At 40.2% G+C, this 24929-nt stretch overlaps 1 protein-coding gene across 7 annotated transcripts in view; it reads right to left on the reverse strand.

Annotated features, from left to right (window-relative positions):
* LOC137434176 (semaphorin-6D) overlaps nt 1-24929 on the reverse strand; it is a 512865-nt gene that overhangs the window by 173055 nt on the left and 314881 nt on the right. For 3 of the 7 annotated variants that reach the window (XM_068126919.2, XM_068126917.2, XM_068126918.2), the window contains one exon: nt 4869-5011. The exons of the other annotated variants lie outside the window; for them this stretch is intronic. The gene's annotated coding sequence lies outside the window, so the exon portion shown is untranslated. The remainder of the gene's footprint in view (nt 1-4868; nt 5012-24929) is intronic. 7 annotated transcript variants of the gene reach the window in all.

Genomic DNA, 24929 nt, shown 5'->3' on the forward strand with positions numbered 1-24929 from the left:
ATAAGGAATGATTTGGAGTGATTTTTTCAGAATAAGGAATGAATTGGAGAGATTTTTCAGAATAAGGGATGATTTGGAGAGATTTTTCAGAATAAGGAATGATTTGGAGAGATTTTTCAGTATAAGGAATGATTTGGAGAGATATTTCAGAATAAGGAATGATTTGGAGAGATTTTTCAGAATAAGGAATGAATTGGAGAGATTTTTCAGAATAAGGAATGATTTGGAGAGATATTTCAGAATAAGGAATGATTTGGAGAGATTTTTCAGTATAAGGAATGATTTGGAGAGATATTTCAGAATAAGGAATGATTTGGAGAGATATTTCAGAATAACGAATGAATTGGAGAGATTTTTCAGAATAAGGAATGATTTGGAGAGATTTTTCAGTATAAGCAATGATTTGGAGAGATATTTCAGAATAAGGAATGAATTGGAGAGATTTTTCAGAATAAGGAATGATTTGGAGAGATTTTTCAGAATAAGGAATGATTTGGAGAGATTTTTCAGTATAAGGAATGATTTGGAGAGATATTTCAGAATAACGAATGATTTGGAGAGATTTTTCAGAATAAGGAATGATTTGGATAGATATTTCAGAATAAGGAATGATTTGGAGAGATATTTCAGAATAAGGAATAATTTGGAGAGATATTTCAGAATAATTAATGATTTGGAGAGATTTTTCAGAATAAGGAATGATTTAGAGATATTTCAGAATAAGGAATGATTTGGAGAGATATTTCGGAATAAGGAATGATTTGGAGAGATTTTTCAGAATAAGGAATGATTTGGGGAGATATTTCAGAATAAGGAATGATTTGGAGAGATTTTCAGAATAAGGAATGATTTGGAGAGATATTTCAGAATAAGGAATGATTTAGAGAGATATTTCAGAATAAGGAATGATTTGGAGAGCTATTTCAGAATAAGGAATGATTTGGAGAGATTTTTTTGAATAAGGAATGATTTGGAGAGATTTTTCAGAATAAGGAATGATTTGGAGAGATTTTTCAGAATAAGGAATGATTTGGAGTGATTTTTCAGAATATGATTTGGAGAGATATTTCAGAATAAGGAATGATTTGGAGAGATTTTTCAGTATAAGGAATGATTTGGAGAGATATTTCAGAATAAGGAATGATTTGGAGAGATATTTCAGAATAAGGAATGAATTGGAGAGATTTTTCAGAATAAGGAATGATTTGGAGAGATTTTTCAGAATAAGGAATGATTTGGAGAGATTTTTCAGAATAAGGAATGAATTGGAGAGATTTTTCAGAATAAGGAATGAATTGGAGAGATTTTTCAGAATAAGGAATGATTTGGAGAGATTTTTCAGAATAAGGAATGATTTGGAGAGATATTTCAGAATAAGGAATGATTTGGAGAGATTTTTCAGAATAAGGAATGATTTGGAGAGATATTTCAGAATAAGGAATGATTTGCAGAGATATTTCAGAATAAGGAATGATTTGGAGAGATTTTTCAGTATAAGGAATGATTTGGAGAGATATTTCAGAATAAGGAATGATTTGGAGAGATATTTCAGAATAACGAATGAATTGGAGAGATTTTTCAGAATAAGGAATGATTTGGAGAGATTTTTCAGTATAAGGAATGATTTGGAGAGATATTTCAGAATAAGGAATGAATTGGAGAGATTTTTCAGAATAAGGAATGATTTGGAGAGATTTTTCAGTATAAGGAATGATTTGGAGAGATATTTCAGAATAACGAATGATTTGGAGAGATTTTTCAGAATAAGGAATGATTTGGAGAGATTTTTCAGTATAAGGAATGATTTGGAGAGATATTTCAGAATAACGAATGATTTGGAGAGATTTTTCAGTATAAGGAATGATTTGGAGAGATATTTCAGAATAACGAATGATTTGGAGAGATTTTTCAGTATAAGGAATGATTTGGAGAGATATTTCAGAATAAGGAATGATTTGGAGAGATATTTCAGAATAACGAATGAATTGGAGAGATTTTTCAGAATAAGGAATGATTTGGAGAGATATTTCAGAATAAGGAATGATTTGGAGAGATATTTCAGAATAACGAATGAATTGGAGAGATATTTCAGAATAAGGAATGATTTGGAGAGATTTTTCAGTATAAGGAATGATTTGGAGAGATATTTCAGAATAAGGAATGAATTGGAGAGATTTTTCAGAATAAGGAATGATTTGGAGAGATTTTTCAGAATAAGGAATGATTTGGAGAGATTTTTCAGTATAAGGAATGATTTGGAGAGATATTTCAGAATAACGAATGATTTGGAGAGATTTTTCAGAATAAGGAATGATTTGGAGAGATTTTTCAGTATAAGGAATGATTTGGAGAGATATTTCAGAATAACGAATGATTTGGAGAGATTTTTCAGTATAAGGAATGATTTGGAGAGATATTTCAGAATAACGAATGATTTGGAGAGATTTTTCAGAATAAGGAATGATTTGGAGAGATTTTTCAGTATAAGGAATGATTTGGAGAGATATTTCAGAATAACGAATGATTTGGAGAGATTTTTCAGTATAAGGAATGATTTGGATAGATATTTCAGAATAACGAATGATTTGGAGAGATATTTCAGAATAAGGAATGATTTGGATAGATATTTCAGAATAAGGAATGAATTGGAGAGATTTTTCAGAATAAGGAATGATTTGGAGAGATTTTTCAGAATAACGAATGATTTGGAGAGATATTTCAGAATAACGAATGATTTGGAGAGATTTTTCAGTATAAGGAATGATTTGGAGAGATATTTCAGAATAACGAATGATTTGGAGAGATTTTTCAGTATAAGGAATGATTTGGAGAGATTTTTCAGTATAAGGAATGATTTGGAGAGATTTTTCAGAATAAGGAATGATTTGGAGAGATATTTCAGAATAACGAATGATTTGGAGAGATTTTTCAGTATAAGGAATGATTTGGAGAGATATTTCAGAATAACGAATGATTTGGAGAGATTTTTCAGTATAAGGAATGATTTGGAGAGATATTTCAGAATAAGGAATGATTTGGAGAGATATTTCAGAATAACGAATGAATTGGAGAGATTTTTCAGAATAAGGAATGATTTGGAGAGATATTTCAGAATAAGGAATGATTTGGAGAGATATTTCAGAATAACGAATGAATTGGAGAGATATTTCAGAATAAGGAATGATTTGGAGAGATTTTTCAGTATAAGGAATGATTTGAAGAGATATTTCAGAATAAGGAATGAATTGGAGAGATTTTTCAGAATAAGGAATGATTTGGAGAGATTTTTCAGAATAAGGAATGATTTGGAGAGATTTTTCAGTATAAGGAATGATTTGGAGAGATATTTCAGAATAACGAATGATTTGGAGAGATTTTTCAGAATAAGGAATGATTTGGAGAGATTTTTCAGTATAAGGAATGATTTGGAGAGATATTTCAGAATAACGAATGATTTGGAGAGATTTTTCAGTATAAGGAATGATTTGGAGAGATATTTCAGAATAACGAATGATTTGGAGAGATTTTTCAGAATAAGGAATGATTTGGAGAGATTTTTCAGTATAAGGAATGATTTGGAGAGATATTTCAGAATAACGAATGATTTGGAGAGATTTTTCAGTATAAGGAATGATTTGGAGAGATATTTCAGAATAACGAATGATTTGGAGAGATTTTTCAGAATAAGGAATGATTTGGAGAGATTTTTCAGTATAAGGAATGATTTGGATAGATATTTCAGAATAACGAATGATTTGGAGAGATATTTCAGAATAAGGAATGATTTGGATAGATATTTCAGAATAAGGAATGAATTGGAGAGATTTTTCAGAATAAGGAATGATTTGGAGAGATTTTTCAGAATAACGAATGATTTGGAGAGATATTTCAGAATAAGGAATGATTTGGATAGATATTTCAGAATAAGGAATGATTTGGAGAGATTTTTCAGAATAAGGAATGAATTGGAGAGATTTTTCAGAATAAGGAATGAATTGGAGAGATATTTCAGAATAAGGAATGATTTGGAGAGATTTTTCAGAATAAGGAATAATTTGGAGAGATTTTTTTTCAAAAAGAAAGCAAATGATGTCCGACTCGTCACAAACCGGATGAAATTGGCCACCGAGGTACAGGGCACAGACCAGACAAGGCTCACGTGATGAATGATAACATTTACATTTCTTGTTGGAGACCCACTCACATGTAACATTCAAGCTTCATAAAGCCACTGACCTAATGGTCCAGGCCTCTTACGAGGTGGGAAAGTCTATTAAAGAGACCCAAAATGATCTCGAAAATTCCAGGGAATTGACACGAATGCATTTTAGAATAACTCCAGCATCCACGAGTAAACGAAGACCCACAGTACGACCAACATACCTTACCCTCTGACGGAGTGGTGCTGGAATTCCCCCACACCATATGCATTTGCTTGTGAGGATCAAATTTTTTGGAATGAGCTGTGCGGATTCTCTAACCGCATCTGCTGGGATTTATGGCAAAGGAATCTTCCCACGAAGCAAACGTTCATGAAACCTCTGCAGCTTCCCCCATCACTTTCATTTAATCGTAACTCGTAAATTAACCCCAACACTCCCGTCTATGATCCCCTAAGATTCCCTGAAACCACAACCTCCAGAAACATAATCTGAGGAAATTGTGGTTGTCGTGGTTTGATGGTTGATTACGGAAACAAAAGAGATGGAAATAGACGGTTAAAGAGACCAGGTTGAAAATGCCAGATGAATGAGACGAACATGTTGGCAGACCCATTGTCTGTGGTCATGTGTCAGTGTGCGTGAGTGCGTGTGTCTATATAGATCCTTTGTACATCTTACAAAGTGAATCCCATTTGCCAAGATTACCGGGCAGGAGCTTGCGGTTAATCCTCCCTTCCTCTCCTTCTACCAAATCTGAAATTCTCTCTGTACTGGAAGGTCCACATGGCACGGGCCACCAGCTCAGGCTGGATTCCGATGCAGAAGGGGGCTGGAGACTGGATGGAAACCTGAGGAAAACAGACCAAAGGTGTGGACTTGGAGAAATTACAACTAATGGTTAAATCAACAACCTTTGCACAACAGGAAGATACCATGAGATTACAAATCTGGTGGTTAAATCAACAACCTTGGCACAACAGGGAGGTACCATGAGATCACATCTGGTGGTTAAATCAACAACCTTGGTGCAACAGGGAGGTACCATGAGATTACATGTGGTGGTTAAATCAACAACCTTGGTGCAACAGGGAGGTACCATGAGATTACATGTGGTGGTTAAATCAACAACCTTGGTGCAACAGGGAGGTACCATGAGATCACATCTGGTGGTTAAATCAACAACCTTGGTGCAACAGGGAGGTACCATGAGATTACATGTGGTGGTTAAATCAACAACCTTGGTGCAACAGGGAGGTACCATGAGATTACATGTGGTTGTTAAATCAACAACCTTGGTGCAACAGGGAGGTACCATGAGATTACATGTGGTTGTTAAATCAACAACCTTGGTGCAACAGGGAGGTACCATGAGATTACATGTGGTTGTTAAATCAACAACCTTGGTGCAACAGGGGGTACCATGAGATTACATGTGGTGTTAAATCAACAACCTTGGTGCAACAGGGAGGTACCATGAGATTACATGTGGTTGTTAAATCAACAACCTTGGTGCAACAGGGAGGTACCATGAGATTACATGTGGTTGTTAAATCAACAACCTTGGTACAACAGGGAGGTACCATGAGATTACATGTGGTGGTTAAATCAACAACCTTGGCGCAACAGGGAGGTACCATGAGATTACATGTGGTGGTTAAATCAACAACTTTGGTGCAACAGGGAGGTACCATGAGATTACATGTGGTGGTTAAATCAACAACTTTGGTGCAACAGGGAGGTACCATGAGATTACATGTGGTGGTTAAATCAACAACCTTGGCGCAACAGGGAGGTACCATGAGATTACAAGGGGTGATTAAATCAACAACCTTGGCGCAACAGGGAGGTACCATGAGATTACATGTGGTGGTTAAATCAACAACCTTGGCGCAACAGGGAGGTACCATGAGATTACATGTGGTGGTTAAATCAACAACTTTGGTGCAACAGGGAGGTACCATGAGATTACAAGGGGTGATTAAATCAACAACCTTGGCGCAACAGGGAGGTACCATGAGATTACATGTGGTGGTTAAATCAACAACCTTGGTGCAACAGGGCGGTACCATGAGATTACATGTGGTGGTTAAATCAACAACTTTGGTGCAACAGGGAGGTACCATGAGATTACATGTGGTGATTAAATCAACAACCTTGGCGCAACAGGGAGGTACCATGAGATTACATGTGGTGGTTAAATCAACAACTTTGGTGCAACAGGGAGGTACCATGAGATTACATGTGGTGGTTAAATCAACAACCTTGGCGCAACAGGGAGGTACCATGAGATTACATGTGGTGGTTAAATCAACAACTTTGGTGCAACAGGGAGGTACCATGAGATTACAAGGGGTGATTAAATCAACAACCTTGGCGCAACAGGGAGGTACCATGAGATTACATGTGGTGATTAAATCAACAACTTTGGTGCAACAGGGAGGTACCATGAGATTACATGTGGTGATTAAATCAACAACCTTGGTGCAACAGGGAGGTACCATGAGATTACATGTGGTTGTTAAATCAACAACCTTGGTGCAACAGGGAGGTACCATGAGATTACATGTGGTTGTTAAATCAACAACCTTGGTGCAACAGGGGGTACCATGAGATTACATGTGGTGTTAAATCAACAACCTTGGTGCAACAGGGAGGTACCATGAGATTACATGTGGTTGTTAAATCAACAACCTTGGTGCAACAGGGAGGTACCATGAGATTACATGTGGTTGTTAAATCAACAACCTTGGTACAACAGGGAGGTACCATGAGATTACATGTGGTGGTTAAATCAACAACCTTGGCGCAACAGGGAGGTACCATGAGATTACATGTGGTGGTTAAATCAACAACTTTGGTGCAACAGGGAGGTACCATGAGATTACATGTGGTGGTTAAATCAACAACTTTGGTGCAACAGGGAGGTACCATGAGATTACAAGGGGTGATTAAATCAACAACCTTGGCGCAACAGGGAGGTACCATGAGATTACATGTGGTGGTTAAATCAACAACTTTGGTGCAACAGGGAGGTACCATGAGATTACAAGGGGTGATTAAATCAACAACCTTGGCGCAACAGGGAGGTACCATGAGATTACATGTGGTGGTTAAATCAACAACTTTGGTGCAACAGGGAGGTACCATGAGATTACATGTGGTGGTTAAATCAACAACCTTGGTGCAACAGGGAGGTACCATGAGATTACATGTGGTGGTTCAATCAACAACCTTGGCGCAACAGGGAGGTACCATGAGATTACATGTGGTGGTTAAATCAACAACCTTGGCACAACAGGGAGGTACCATGAGATTACATGTGGTGGTTAAATCAACAACCTTGGCGCAACAGGGAGGTACCGTGAGATTACATGTGGTGGTTAAATCAACAACCTTGGCACAACAGGGAGGTACCATGAGATTACATGTGGTGGTTAAATCAACAACCTTGGCGCAACAGGGAGGTACCATGAGATTACATGTGGTGGTTAAATCAACAACCTTGGCGCAACAGGGAGGTACCATGAGATTACATGTGGTGGTTAAATCAACAACTTTGGTGCAACAGGGAGGTACCATGAGATTACATGTGGTGGTTAAATCAACAACCTTGGCGCAACAGGGAGGTACCATGAGATTACATGTGGTGGTTAAATCAACAACTTTGGTGCAACAGGGAGGTACCATGAGATTACATGTGGTGGTTCAATCAACAACCTTGGCGCAACAGGGAGTTACCATGAGATTACATGTGGTGATTAAATCAACAACCTTGGCACAACAGGGAGGTACCATGAGATTACATGTGGTGGTTAAATCAACAACCTTGGCGCAACAGGGAGGTACCATGAGATTACATGTGGTGATTAAATCAACAACCTTGGCACAACAGGGAGGTACCATGAGATTACATGTGGTGGTTAAATCAACAACCTTGGCACAACAGGGAGGTACCATGAGATTACATGTGGTGGTTAAATCAACAACCTTGGCACAACAGGGAGGTACCATGAGATTACATGTGGTGATTAAATCAACAACCTTGGCACAACAGGGAGGTACCATGAGATTACAAGGGGTTGGTTCAATCAACAACCTTGGCGCAACAGGGAGGTACCATGAGATTACATGTGGTGGTTAAATCAACAACCTTGGCACAACAGGGAGGTACCATGAGATTACAAGGGGTTGGTTCAATCAACAACCTTGGCGCAACAGGGAGGTACCATGAGATTACATGTGGTGGTTAAATCAACAACCTTGGCACAACAGGGAGGTACCATGAGATTACAAGGGGTTGGTTCAATCAACAACCTTGGCGCAACAGGGAGGTACCATGAGATTACAAGGGGTTGGTTCAATCAACAACTTTGGTGCAACAGGGAGGTACCATGAGATTACATGTGGTGGTTAAATCAACAACCTTGGCGCAACAGGGAGGTACCATGAGATTACATGTGGTGATTAAATCAACAACCTTGGCACAACAGGGAGGTACCATGAGATTACAAGGGGTTGGTTCAATCAACAACCTTGGCGCAACAGGGAGGTACCATGAGATTACATGTGGTGGTTAAATCAACAACTTTGGTGCAACAGGGAGGTACCATGAGATTACATGTGGTGGTTAAATCAACAACCTTGGTGCAACAGGGAGGTACCATGAGATTACATGTGGTGGTTAAATCAACAACCTTGGTGCAACAGGGAGGTACCATGAGATCACATCTGGTGGTTAAATCAACAACCTTGGTGCAACAGGGAGGTACCATGAGATTACATGTGGTGGTTAAATCAACAACCTTGGTGCAACAGGGAGGTACCATGAGATTACATGTGGTTGTTAAATCAACAACCTTGGTGCAACAGGGAGGTACCATGAGATTACATGTGGTTGTTAAATCAACAACCTTGGTGCAACAGGGAGGTACCATGAGATTACATGTGGTTGTTAAATCAACAACCTTGGTGCAACAGGGGGTACCATGAGATTACATGTGGTGTTAAATCAACAACCTTGGTGCAACAGGGAGGTACCATGAGATTACATGTGGTTGTTAAATCAACAACCTTGGTGCAACAGGGAGGTACCATGAGATTACATGTGGTTGTTAAATCAACAACCTTGGTACAACAGGGAGGTACCATGAGATTACATGTGGTGGTTAAATCAACAACCTTGGCGCAACAGGGAGGTACCATGAGATTACATGTGGTGGTTAAATCAACAACTTTGGTGCAACAGGGAGGTACCATGAGATTACATGTGGTGGTTAAATCAACAACTTTGGTGCAACAGGGAGGTACCATGAGATTACAAGGGGTGATTAAATCAACAACCTTGGCGCAACAGGGAGGTACCATGAGATTACATGTGGTGGTTAAATCAACAACCTTGGCGCAACAGGGAGGTACCATGAGATTACATGTGGTGGTTAAATCAACAACTTTGGTGCAACAGGGAGGTACCATGAGATTACAAGGGGTGATTAAATCAACAACCTTGGCGCAACAGGGAGGTACCATGAGATTACATGTGGTGGTTAAATCAACAACCTTGGTGCAACAGGGAGGTACCATGAGATTACATGTGGTGGTTCAATCAACAACCTTGGCGCAACAGGGAGGTACCATGAGATTACATGTGGTGGTTAAATCAACAACCTTGGCACAACAGGGAGGTACCATGAGATTACATGTGGTGGTTAAATCAACAACCTTGGCGCAACAGGGAGGTACCGTGAGATTACATGTGGTGGTTAAATCAACAACCTTGGCACAACAGGGAGGTACCATGAGATTACATGTGGTGGTTAAATCAACAACCTTGGCGCAACAGGGAGGTACCATGAGATTACATGTGGTGGTTAAATCAACAACCTTGGCGCAACAGGGAGGTACCATGAGATTACATGTGGTGGTTAAATCAACAACTTTGGTGCAACAGGGAGGTACCATGAGATTACATGTGGTGGTTAAATCAACAACCTTGGCGCAACAGGGAGGTACCATGAGATTACATGTGGTGGTTAAATCAACAACTTTGGTGCAACAGGGAGGTACCATGAGATTACATGTGGTGGTTCAATCAACAACCTTGGCGCAACAGGGAGGTACCATGAGATTACATGTGGTGATTAAATCAACAACCTTGGCACAACAGGGAGGTACCATGAGATTACATGTGGTGATTAAATCAACAACCTTGGCACAACAGGGAGGTACCATGAGATTACATGTGGTGGTTAAATCAACAACCTTGGCACAACAGGGAGGTACCATGAGATTACAAGGGGTTGGTTCAATCAACAACCTTGGTGCAACAGGGAGGTACCATGAGATTACATGTGGTGGTTAAATCAACAACCTTGGCACAACAGGGAGGTACCATGAGATTACATGTGGTGGTTAAATCAACAACCTTGGCGCAACAGGGAGGTACCATGAGATTACATGTGGTGGTTAAATCAACAACCTTGGCACAACAGGGAGGTACCATGAGATTACAAGGGGTTGGTTCAATCAACAACCTTGGCGCAACAGGGAGGTACCATGAGATTACAAGGGGTTGGTTCAATCAACAACTTTGGTGCAACAGGGAGGTACCATGAGATTACATGTGGTGGTTAAATCAACAACCTTGGCGCAACAGGGAGGTACCATGAGATTACATGTGGTGATTAAATCAACAACCTTGGCACAACAGGGAGGTACCATGAGATTACATGTGGTGGTTCAATCAACAACTTTGGCACAACAGGGAGGTACCATGAGATTACATGTGGTGGTTAAATCAACAACCTTGGCGCAACAGGGAGGTACCATGAGATTACATGTGGTGATTAAATCAACAACCTTGGCACAACAGGGAGGTACCATGAGATTACATGTGGTGGTTAAATCAACAACCTTGGCGCAACAGGGAGGTACCATGAGATTACAAGGGGTTGGTTCAATCAACAACCTTGGCGCAACAGGGAGGTACCATGAGATTACATGTGGTGGTTAAATCAACAACCTTGGCACAACAGGGAGGTACCATGAGATTACATGTGGTGGTTAAATCAACAACCTTGGCACAACAGGGAGGTACCATGAGATTACAAGGGGTTGGTTCAATCAACAACCTTGGCGCAACAGGGAGGTACCGTGAGATTACATGTGGTGGTTAAATCAACAACCTTGGCACAACAGGGAGGTACCATGAGATTACAAGGGGTTGGTTAAATCAACAACCTTGGCGCAACAGGGAGGTACCATGAGATTACATGTGGTTGTTAAATCAACAACCTTGGCACAACAGGGAGGTACCATGAGATTACATGTGGTGGTTAAATCAACAACCTTGGCGCAACAGGGAGGTACCATGAGATTACATGTGGTGGTTCAATCAACAACCTTGGCACAACAGGGAGGTACCATGAGATTACATGTGGTGGTTAAATCAACAACCTTGGCACAACAGGGAGGTACCATGAGATTTAGCAATTATAATCGGAATGATAATAATGACAATATTCATACAATGTAATAGTCGGTAACAATGAGGGTGTTGTTGAACCTGCGTTTATTCAAATATGTATTTTTTTTTTTTGTATACAAGATCGAGGCTCGTGAAAGAGCTAACATTTTTTTTTATAATCTAGCTATTGTTATAAGATGAATCAACAATGTTTTATTTTGCGCAGCCAAGGTGTCAACAACAATAAGACAACCGTTTCAACTGCAATAATGCTCTGCAGTGCTATTAACCACAGTTATACGTCTCCGATTGAACAGGGTGGGATTGGCTCCAACCAACACAGGGCCTCTTACAGCAGCTTATGCAACAAACGATTCATTTGGTGGTTGCTGGCCTGTTCCACAATGAGATTTGCAGCACAACGGGCTACCCATGGACCGGAAAACCTCAAAGCGTTTCCTGGCCTCACCCAACAACTAGAAGATGCTTTCAAAAACCTGAACATATATGAGTTATCCTGGAAAAACCCCAAATATGCAGCAATTCACTTGGTATCTCTCTTCCTAAAATAAAGGATTGTTATTGTTAAAAGGGTCATGTCCTTGCAGTACCATCGTTTTGTATTGGGAATGGTGCATTTATTAAAAGGCAGTTAATTAAAAAGCTAATGTTCCAAAGTACATCTGGAGGAGAAATAAGATTACGTGCGCACAAAGAAAGAATAATAATAATAAAAAACCCAAAGATTTAAAGCAAAAATAAAAAAACATGTTCAATAAGTACATGATGCTTTCTGAGCTGGCAGGGGAGTCTTGAGGTGTGCGTAGTCCCCTCTGAACTCTCTAGCCTGGATTTGAATCTCAACCCAGGTACAAACTGCCATCCTGGTGTAGCACAGGCAGGTTGAGGCATCAGTGCGTGTGCCATCCCTCGGATGGACATTTGACCAAGTATACCATCTACCAGCATTTATAGTTAGTGGGTGGATGTTAAAGATATCGCTTAAAATTTCTGTGCTTCATCGCTTGCAACTCATTAAATATCATGATAATTAATAATTTCTGGATAATTAATGAGACCGATTTGGAGTTGTGCATATGATGTGTAAAGATTGCAAACTTATTAGCACTGTGCAGTACACACACACACGCACACACACACACACACACACCACACACACACACCACACGCGCACACATACACAGACACCACACACACACACACCACACGCACACACATACACAGACACACGCACGCACACACACACACGCACACACACACGCACACGCACACACACACACCACACACACACACCACACGCACACACATACACACGCACACACACACACACACACACACCACACACACACACACGCACACACACACGCACACACACACACCACACACACACACACACACGCACACACACACACACGCACACACACACACCACACACACACACCACACGCACACACATACACAGACACCACACACACACACACCACACGCACACACACCACACACACACCACACACACACACACACACGCACACACACACACACACGCACACACACACACCACACACACCACACGCACACACATACACAGACACCACACACACACACACGCACACACACATGCACACCACACACACACACCACACGGACACACATACACACACACGACACACACCACACGCGCACACACACACGAATGCACGCACACACACACACACACACGCACACACACGCACACACACACACACACACGCACACACACACACACACCACACACACACACCACACGCGCACACATACACACGCGCGCACACACACACACACACACACACACACACACGCACACACACATGCACACACACACACACTGGATGAGATGGTATAAAACGTTTAATTTGTCTAAAGCACGTCCATGTCTATCCAAGGGCATCATTCTTGGCTCATTTGCTATGCACATGAATGGTTCTCCATTTCGTTATCATTCTGAAAGCTTTTCGGCATTGTATGATGCTGACGTCATACTGCACAATGAATAACTCATTCTGCCAGACACTTTGACTCGATCCATTGTTTATTTGCTTGTTTTTCCTCTCCATGTGATTAGTGGTAAAAAATTAGAGACAAGACTGGATGGACAGCACGTATATGTCATGTGATGGATGCATCATGCTGCACGTAACAAAAATGGAAATTTGATCGTTACAAAATAAATAAAGATCGTTTTAAACTATTGCTTGCACAAAGGATTGTGGGACCAGGTCGAGAGCTCTTCAGCCAAACAAGCGGGCGTCGGCCTGGCTGGGGGCTTATATTGTGGGTCCTATCCGTCTGCGTCCGTACATATATATACGTGTGTGTGTGTGTGTGTGTGTGTGTGCGTGTGTGTGTGTGTGTGCGTGCGTGTGTGTGCGTGTGTGTGTGTGTGTGCGTGCGTGTGTGTCTGTCTGTGTGTGTGTGTGTGTGTGTGTGTGTGTGTGTGTGTGCGTGCGTGTGTGTCTGTCTCTGTGTGTGTGTGTGTGTGTGTGTGTGCGTGTGTGTGTGTGCGTGTGTGTGTGTGTGTGTGTGAGTGCGTGTGTGTGCGTGTGTGTGTGTGTGTGTGTGCGTGTGTGTGTGTGTGTGTGTGTGCGTGTGTGTGTGCGTGTGTGTGTGTGCGTGCGTGTGTCTGTGTATGTGTGTGTGGGAGAGGATAGCAAAGGATTATAAATCCTTTCAGGAACCATTATTTAATAATATGCACTTTACCAACTCCACGACCAACACACAACTTTTAACTTATTTATTTATATACACATTACCTCTACCTACATTCCACCTTGAATTATTAATTTATTTATATACACTGGAGCATCTCCAATATACACATTTATTAATTTATTTAAATGTAAAATACACATGTCCATTTCTAAGGTGTATCCGAGTGCTGTGTCCTCGACGACCTGGATCCTTGTTTGTAGTAGATGAGAGAGAGCAGATGATTGGACAGTGGTGGAGTTCAGTATGGGGGGAACGAGGGGAAAGCTTGATGTATACCGTATTACCATAAGTATTGGGATGGTAATGAAATATGCAAGGTTATTAATTCACAATCATTTGTTAGATTTCTAATAGGATGTCACTGTCACCAGAACATTGCACCGAATGCTGCAAGAACAAGTCACCTTGGGACAAAACAAACGTCAACCCAAAAGCATTTTTCATGCTTTGTTTTTCAAGGTACTTATTTCATCAAATTACACAATGTATTAATACATCGTTACGAAAATGGTGGTTTTCATGTGGATCATCAGTCAAATGGCCCTGTGTATTACTTTCGGTGCGATAATTCCAATCGCTATCGAGTTCATAGAACACCGTACCCCACATTGTCTTGAGAAACAAGAGAACATGGGCGGGGTCAACGAGAGGCAAATTTGATTGGTCATAATGACATAAAATGGCGTAATATTTTGTCCAACTACTGCTGAATGGAAGGGTTTTGAATGTGGTAAAAAGGCATTTTTTAAAAAGCGACTCAATCATCAACTGGCGTTTGACAGAAGAACAGACAGATGAAAAATCGGTCAGAGACCGAGGACTTGCCGGAATTTACTTTTTTATCAGCTATTTAGGACAAATATGGCGGCCGAACCACGTGACCGATAACGTCATCATAAACACATTTTATTCCCCATGGAGAGTTCTTTACAATGAGCCATGTCTCAATTTTTTCTATTCAGCACTTTTAGAGATATGGAGGTGCTAAATTTTTCGATTTTTCCAGGATGGCGGCCGAACCACGTGACCTATGACGTCCTCATTAACATATGTTTTCCCCCATGGAGAGTTCTTTACAATGAGCCATGTCTCAATTTTTTCTATTCAGCACTTTCGGAGATATGGAGGTGCAAGGTTTTTCGGTTTTTCCAAGATGGCGGCCAAACCACGTGACTGATGACCTCATCATTAACATATTTTATTCCCCATGGACACTTCTTTACAATGAGCCATGTCTCAATTTTTTCTGTTCAACACTTTCGGAGATATAGAGGTGCAAAGTTTTTCGGTTTTCCCAAGATGGCGGCCGAACCACGTGACCGATGACGTCATCAATTGGGCACAGTCTATTCCAGGGCAAGACAAATACATGTGCTAAGTTTGGCGATTCTCCGTGCAAAGGTGTAGACGTAGTGCTGCAAACAGACAGACAGACAAACGAACAGATCAACATACTTGCCGGAATCTTTTCCGGCAAGTAACAAAAGTGAACAAATTGCTCAACTCCACTTTTCCTTTTGTGTGTGTGTGGTAACTACATGATTGGAACATGTCGAGTAAGTTTTAGATGGCCAGCAGGTAGTATTATATTCTACTAGAAGCACCTGCTCCCCAAGGGAGCTGCCAGGGGGTCATGCTGTTACCTTTATGATTATTAATACCATAGCAGTGTACCCAACCAACGGGCGATCTTGTTCAAAGCTGGCAACACGTTCTTCTGACACAATCATATATTTGGGCAGTGCATAGGCAACAGACCACTGCCTCGATCGCTTCCGTAAACTAGATGGTATTCATAGAATACTTACCCTGCGCAGTCAACTTGTAGTGGGGCGGCTTAGCCCAAATATTCAAAAGAATTGTGCATTTTGTGATACAAGCACCAAATTTGGCACAAATGTACATTAATATGTTGCGAACATTTTCAGATATTGGGCCACTTGAAATTCCGTAATTTTTTTTTTCAAATTTTTTCAAATTTCGTAATTTCAATTTTTTCGGGTGACACCGTCACAATTTCGGTCTTCGAGGCCGGCCGATAGGCAAAGTGTGACCGGAAGGGACGAGGTTCTCCTGACCACGTGGCCCTCGATCTGGGAAGCGAGAGGCGTTCCATTAGTGGACGCGCCCCTCACGCCCGACTTTTGGGCGGCCCCGGCAGGCCGTTTGTTTTGACGTTCCGTGACAGGCCCCGCACCCCCACCTCCGGGCCGACCGGAAGCTTGTGCTGAGTACATCATACCTGAACAACTCAGTGAGGCAGAACACAGCAGTGCACACCAGGGTGACCCCTTCAGTGCATAAACCAATTAACCTGTCCACTGCAGGGCATATAGAAATGAAGTTATTTTCTGCATATAATAATAATATAAGTTCAGTTCTATATAACAATTTCTGTTATCACCACTACCACTACAACTACCACTACTACAAGCTTTGTCTGGAATTTTGTGGACTAACAGACAAACAGACATACAGACAAGCTGGGATCAAAACATTACCTCCTTCCACCATTGAGTGTAGAGGTAAACATCATGGAAATTATATCATGCCCTAGATTTAATTCATGCTTACCCGTGTATTTGCTTCACTGGTTCACAAGGTCTTTTGCATACATGTAATTCAGACTCTCGTCTTCATTGCTGACCACACAATGTTCGCAACGCAACATATTAATGTACATTTGTGCCAAATTTGGTGCTTGTATCACAAAATGCACAATTCTTTTGAATATTTGGGCTAAGCCGCCCCACTATATCGGCCGGCCTCGAAGACCGAAATTGTGACGGTGTCACCCGAAAAATTTGAAATTACGAAATTTGAAAAAATTTGAAAAAAAAAATTACGGAATTTCAAGTGGCCCAATATCTGAAAATGTTCGCAACATATTAATGTACATTTGTGCCAAATTTGGTGCTTGTATCACAAAATGCACAACAGGTTTGCTATGCTGCTACACTATTGGTGCGAGCCAACTCTTCTGTTTTTGAACATTTTTTTCCTTTGATCCAATATGGCTGCCAGACCATGTGAGCGATGACATCATAAATTTATATTCTCTAATATAATTGTTGCATAGATCATGCTCAATACATTTCAAACTGATCAGACTAAGCGTTGTCCCCGTCGAATTATGACGTCATAATTATGGCACCAATGACGTCATCGTTAACAACACCTATTCCCCATATGGAGTTATTTACAATGAGCCATGTTTCAATTTTTTCCATGGAGTGGGTTTGGAGATATAGAGGTGCAACATTTTTCGGTTTTTCCAAGATGGCGCCTGTACCACATTACCTATGACATCATAGTTATCATTAAAATATTCTACATGAGGAGGTGTTCCTGTGGTAAAACTTTCCAGCCCATCAGACCAACAGCTGCTGAGAAGAAAACTCAACAATGATCGGATAAGTGTTGTACTTGTCGAATTATGACGTCATAACGAAGGCACCGATGACATCATCAACATATCTTATTCCCCAAGGGGAGTACTTGACAATGAGCTATGTTTCAATTTTTCCCATGGAGCGGTTTCGGAGATATAGAGGTGCAACTTTTTTCGATTTTTTCCAAATGGCGTCTGTACCATGTGACCTATGACGTTATAATTATCATTTTAAAATCCACAGGAGGAGCCGCACATATTCTGAAAATTTCGTGTACATCGGTCTAATAGTTGCAGAGGAATTTTTGTTTCATTCATACTGATCAGATCAAGCATTGTACTTGTCGAATTATGACGTCATAATTAAGGCACCGATGACATCACCATCAACATATCTTATTCCCCATGGTGAGTACTTGACAATGAGCCATGTTTCATTTTTTCTCATTGAGCGGTTTTGGATATGTAGAGGTGTAACGTTTTTCCAAGATGGCGTCCGTACCACGTGACCTATGACGTCATAATTTCTGAACAAAAAAATGCTACAGGTGGAGGCTGTTCTAGGATAAAATTTCGTGTCAATCGGACCAACGGTTGCCGACAAAATGCATTTTTAAAATGCAGACACGTACGGCACACGGCACACGTACAAACATGAATGCTTAACCCCGCTTTTCGCTTCTCGAGCAGCAGGGTAATAAAGTTAACCCAGGTTATGTATATGGAGTCAAAACATTCGTACTGCTTATTTGCATACATAAAATATTGTGGTTATATAGCTCGGATAATTTCAATTACATTGGCCATAGGCGTAGTTTGGCTTCTCTATTTGGGGGGGGGGGGGGGGGGGGGGGCAAGGGTTTAATATTAATAATGGGTAACTAGGTCTGACTTCCAAAATTACCGTTTGTTAGTGTAGTTACAGTGTACGTGAAATCACAAAAACAGTTTACGTTCATTATTGTTACTCACGTTTAAATACAGGATGTTTTTATCTTAATTGTAAACTACTGAAAAAAATTAAGGTGGGGGCATTGCCCTCCCCTGCCCCCCAAACTCCGCCGGTGTTGCATCATCTTCTCTCCATCCCCACCCCCACCCCTCAAATGAAGAAAATGCCACGATGAATGTTTTTTTTTCAAAACCTGATGGAATCAAACAAAACTTGCACGTGCATAGCCTCAGGGTGCCCTCATCAATCCATGAGTTTCAGCTTCCTCGGTCAAATCCTCTCGGAGGAGTACATGACACGTACATACATACATACACACATACATACATACGCATACATACATACACACATACATACATATACATACACACTGAACATAATACATGCATACAAACATACATACAGAACATACATACATACACACCCACATACTTACATACATAGATACACACATACATGCATACTGAATGTACATACATAAATACTGAACATACATACATACATACACACATACATACATATACATAGACACACATACTGAGCATACATACATGCATACATACATACACACATACACACTGAACATACATACACACATACAAACTTACACATACATACTGAACATACATACATACATACATACATATACTTACACATACATACTGAACATACATACATACATACATACATACATACATACATACATACATACATACATACACATACATACATACATACACGCACATACATACTGAACATACATACATACATACATACATACATACACATACATACATACATATGCATACATACATACACACATACATACATATACATACACACTGAACATAATACATGCATACAAACATACATACAGAACATACATACATACACACATACATACACACCCACATACTTACATACATAGATACACACATACATGCATACTGAACGTACATACATACATACTGAACATACATACATACATACATATATACATACATACATACATACATACATACACATACACGCACATACACGCACATACATACTGAACATACATACACACAAACATACTGAACATATATACATACATTCATACATACTGAACATACATAAATACATACACACATACATACTGAACATACATACATACATACATACACACTGAACATACATACATACATAGATACATACTGAACATACATACATGCACACATACATACATACATACAGAACATACATACATACACACATACATACATACATACATACATACATACATAACATACATACATACATACATACATACATACATAACATAACATACATACATACATACATAACATACATACATATACATACACACACACATACATACATACATACATACATACATACATACATACATACATACATAACATACATACATACATACATACATACATAACATACATACATACATACATAACATACATACATATACATACATACACACATACATACTGAACATACATACATGCACTTGCTCCATTATACACAGATAGTCTTTTATGAAATTATTCCAGCAACAGTTGGACGAGTTGTTAGCATGGAGTTGAGTAGCGAGAGAGCCATGCAATTAAACTGAGACAGAGAAGAGAGTTGGTTTAAATCTGGTAAAAGACGTCGTCGTCGGAGAGCTGTGTAAACACTATAGATCATTGCTAGCCTCTGGTTAATCAGCAATGTTCTTTTAACTATGTGTACTTACTCCCTATAATCACTATATTTTAGGTTATGCAAAAAGAGGATTTGCTTTTTAATAATGCAAATGGAAAGCTGGGCACGGTATTAACTGCAACACATATTTCGACACAGAAGGAAGGAAAGGAGCCAAGCTCACCAGCACCCTGCCACAGGTACACAACCACCTGAATAATGCCCCCAACCAGCAGCAAAACAGAGGGAGAAAAACCGAGAAACCGAGAGAGGAATCGGATGAAATAGAAAACGAAACGAGTGGTAAACATATAAATCACCGTAATTGCAAACTTGTACATGTTGGGAATGTATACACAAGATTTTTTTTTCCTTTAAATAATATATTTTTCCATTTTCACAATAAACATTACTGAGCTAAGCATTGTTAGTGCTCAGGGTAATATGTAACTATAAGGCTAAGAGAGCACAAAAGGAATAAGTACTGCATAAATAATAATAATAATAGCATTAGAGAGTAAAAGTTGATCACATAGGTGCTAAACTTGGTTAAAAAGGCAGGTTTCCTTATTGTTCACAAATTTCATACTAAGTTCACTATACTTGCACAAATTTTTTTTTCCAAATGTCTCTTCTGGCCTTATTGCCCTAATAACTAGTTGGTATTCATAGAATACTTACCCTGCACAGTCAACTTGGTGCGAGCCAACTCTTCTGTTTATGAAGGGTTTTTTTCTTTGATCCAATATGGCTACCAGACCACGTGAGCGATGACATCATAAATTTATATTCTCTAATATTATTGTTAAGTAGATCACGCTCAAGAAATTTTAAACTGATCACACTGAGCGTTGTGCCTGTCGAATTATGACGTCATAATTAGGCAGCAATGGCGTCATCATTAACAACACTTATTCGCCATGCGGAGTTCTTTACAATGAGCCACGTTTCAATGTTTTCCATGGAGCGGTTTCAGAGATATAGAGGTGCAAAGTTTTTCCAAGATGGCGCCTGTACCATGTGACCCATGACGTCATAATTTTGAATGAAAATTTTACAGGTGGAGGCGCTCCTGCGGTAAAATTTTGTGTCAATTGGACCAACGGTTGCTGAGAAAATGAGTTTTTAAAATGCAGACATGCACGCCACACGTACGCACGTTTGCCGCACGCACGTACGCCACACATACGCAACCGAATGCCGAACCCTGCTTTTCGCTTCGCGAGTGTCGTCTTGCTTATTCTGGTTTTCAATTGTAATGGAACTCAATTTCAACAACGAATATATCTGTAATACTCCATTTTACTGGAGTGCCAGCAATATGACGCATCATGGAGTACGGTACATTAATGCAGGCAATGAACAGCATTTCGCAGGAATAGAATACGTTTCCCACAGCTTAGGCCTTTGGGCGGTACCCAATCCGAGGTACCTCAATTACTTTTTGTCAGCGAACCACTTCCTGTGGCAGAACCTTTTTGACAGCTCGACGAGATCCCTCTCACGACAGATGCATTGTTTGGTCCAAAATGATGAATGTCGAACTGAAATACAACGACATTTATCTTGTATAAATATTTAACAATTGCTTGATTGGCTCGGATTCATTCACCATGCCTCGAGGGAAACGGAGAATATAAACCACAGCAAGTTAAATTCACCAACTTTGAAACCCTACCCCACAAGTAATTTGAAATTCTATCCCTAAAGCATTCAAGCAAACATATATTCCATTGCAGCACGAGCTATGCTGTAGAGCTTACACTAATGTAATTAATGTATTTGCTGCACCCATTAATCTTAATTTTGTTTACGCATCGTAAAGTACCTTACGCTTTGAGCCAAGGACAGATAATCAATCCAGAGAAGGGAAAATGTCTCTGTCTCTGTGTGTGTGTGTGTGTCCCTGCAGCAAGTTTGTGTCAATCCGTCGCCGCTTTCTTTCGAGATCCTCAGTTTGAGTAGGGCGGTCCGGTGCTCCAGGGTGTTCTGGTTTTGCGTTTTGTGATTAGTCCAAAAAGGAGGAAATTATTTTCCCTTTAACATCGGCTTCTTTGAAACTCGTCTGAATTGAACACCTTCGGGTGTGGCGGGTGCAAGTTGCAGGATCAAATAATCTCCGTCGTGCATCCTCCGTGCGCGTGTGCATCTGAACGAAATGTGGTTTTTGAAATGAAGTAAAGACTCAAATATATATACTCTCGCCTTTCCTTCCCCATCGCCACCCGACTGTCCATGTGTAACGGGTTCAATTCCGACGCACTCTCCCATAAACCTTCCCAGAGGAGGTCACCTAACCCAGAAAGCCAAGTTGATGTGACGATGTTAGCCAGCTTCCTCATATGTTACGGGTTCGGTTCTCGGTTCTCGGCGCAGGCAGCAAAGCAAAACCAAGTCTGATGCTGAGGATATGGAACACGGGATTTCAAAATGCTCAGCATGCCAGAAATGCTGTAAGACACTTTTATTTATTTATTTTTAAAACTCGAATTCTGTGTCCATTTCTTCATTGCTAAAAAAAATATTTAGTAATAAAACATTTCAGGAATTGGTTCATAGTTTATTTATTGGCATTATATAAGTTCACGGTCTTTAACAACCAGACCGCGTGAGCAACGACATCATAAATTTATATTCTCTAATATAATTGTTGTATAGATCACATGCAATAAATTTCAGACTAAGTGTTGTCCCTGTCGAATTATGAAGTCATAATTGACGCACCAATGACGTCATCTTTAACCACACCTATTCCCCATGTGGAGTTCTTTACAATGAGCCACGTTTCAATTTTTTCCATGGAGCGGTTTTGGAGATGTAGAGGTACAACGTTTTTTGGTTTTTCCAAGATGGCGCTTAGACCACGTGACTTATGACGTCTTAATTATCATTCAAATATTCTACAGGAGGAGGCGCTCCTATGATGAAAATTTCGTGGCCATCAGACCAACAGTTGCAACAACCAAAAAATTCATACTGATTGGATGAAGCGTTATACTTGTCGAATTATGGCGTCATAATGAAGGCACCGATGACATCATCATTAACATATCATATTCCCCATGGTGAGTGCTTGACAATGAGCCATGCTTTACTTTTTTCCATGGAGAGGTTTCAGAAATATGGAGGTGTGAAGTTTTTCCAAGATGGCGTCCATACCACGTGACCTATGATGTCATAATTATGAATAAACATATTTACAGGCGGAGGCACTCCTATGGTAAAATTGCATGTCAATCGGACCAACGGTTGCCGAGAAAATTAATTTTAAAAATGCAGACACGTACGCCACACATACGCAACACGTACGCCACACATACGCAACACGTACGCAACACTTACGCACCCGATTGCCTAACCCTGCTTTTCACTTCACGCCAACAGGGTAATGATGATGATTGCACTATGTCCAGAGCATCAGTCCTGTCGAAATCAGTCTCTTGGCAAGGGAATGGTGGCAAAACCTGTCGTGGTTTGCCACTACCTTTCGGAGCATCGAAACTTTGCATCATGCTAGTCTGAGCGCACACCATTGTTAACCTTAAAACTCCTGGATGGGTTAAATGTAGGGAATACCACCATATTGTTGTTGTTTGTAAACAATACTTTATAAACAACTTATTGTGCAACTTTATGATTTCCAATGAATGTTGTTACCACAATGGGCAAAGCGAACATATTTTAAGCTCTTGGAACCATCGACCAATCTCCCAACAGTAATGCGTTAAAATAATGTCGGTTTTGAAAGCAAGTCATTTTGAAAATTGTTAAAGTGCCCTGTATAAAGCCACCGGAATGCCAAAAACCATGGAATGTTGGAGCAATCTCCATTTGTGATTAGTTTGCCGGCTTTAGTCAAGTTTTCTTTCTAAAGTGCTGGGAAAACACAGTCATTGATGTGTTCAGTGTGAGGCTTTAGTGTTCAGGTTTACGCACAGATTGACTGCCCTCCGGGTGCTGTCATCGTAGAGCGGAGCTCGGCAAATTGAATGCATTAAGCTGGCTGTCCCATTTGTCTGCTTACATAAAAAGCAAATCGTGCAGCAGCTTGGGGAAAAAAAAATTCTACACGTACTTTGACACTTTAAAATATTAGTTTGAAATTGTATTCATGGGGCGAAAGAAAATTTCACTCTCCTTGCTCAATAGAACCCCTTCGGATAACAGGTTCTTATTTCATACCGAACGGTTTGTATTTTCAAAGCAACAAAAGCTGAGGATTTTGTATGAATGAGTTTTACAAAAAAAGGTTCTTCCAACCAAAGGAGCAGACCAATCCCAGCAATCCCTAACCCTAACCCTAACCCGAACAACTCTGTTTCTAACTCTTTGTTTCAAAAATGGAGGAGGAGAAACTAGTAACTTTGGCTGGAAGAATCTCCTTGTGTAAAAAAAACCCCAACCTTCCATATACAAATTGATTAGGTGACAGATGATTGGTCATTCCTCAAATTAGGGGTGAGACGGAATTGGGCTTTTAGTATCTAT

The sequence above is a fragment of the Myxine glutinosa genome, chromosome 10 (assembly GCF_964187855.1).
Source record: "Myxine glutinosa chromosome 10, kmMyxGlut1.1, whole genome shotgun sequence".
Classification (NCBI taxonomy): Eukaryota; Metazoa; Chordata; class Myxini; order Myxiniformes; family Myxinidae; genus Myxine; species Myxine glutinosa.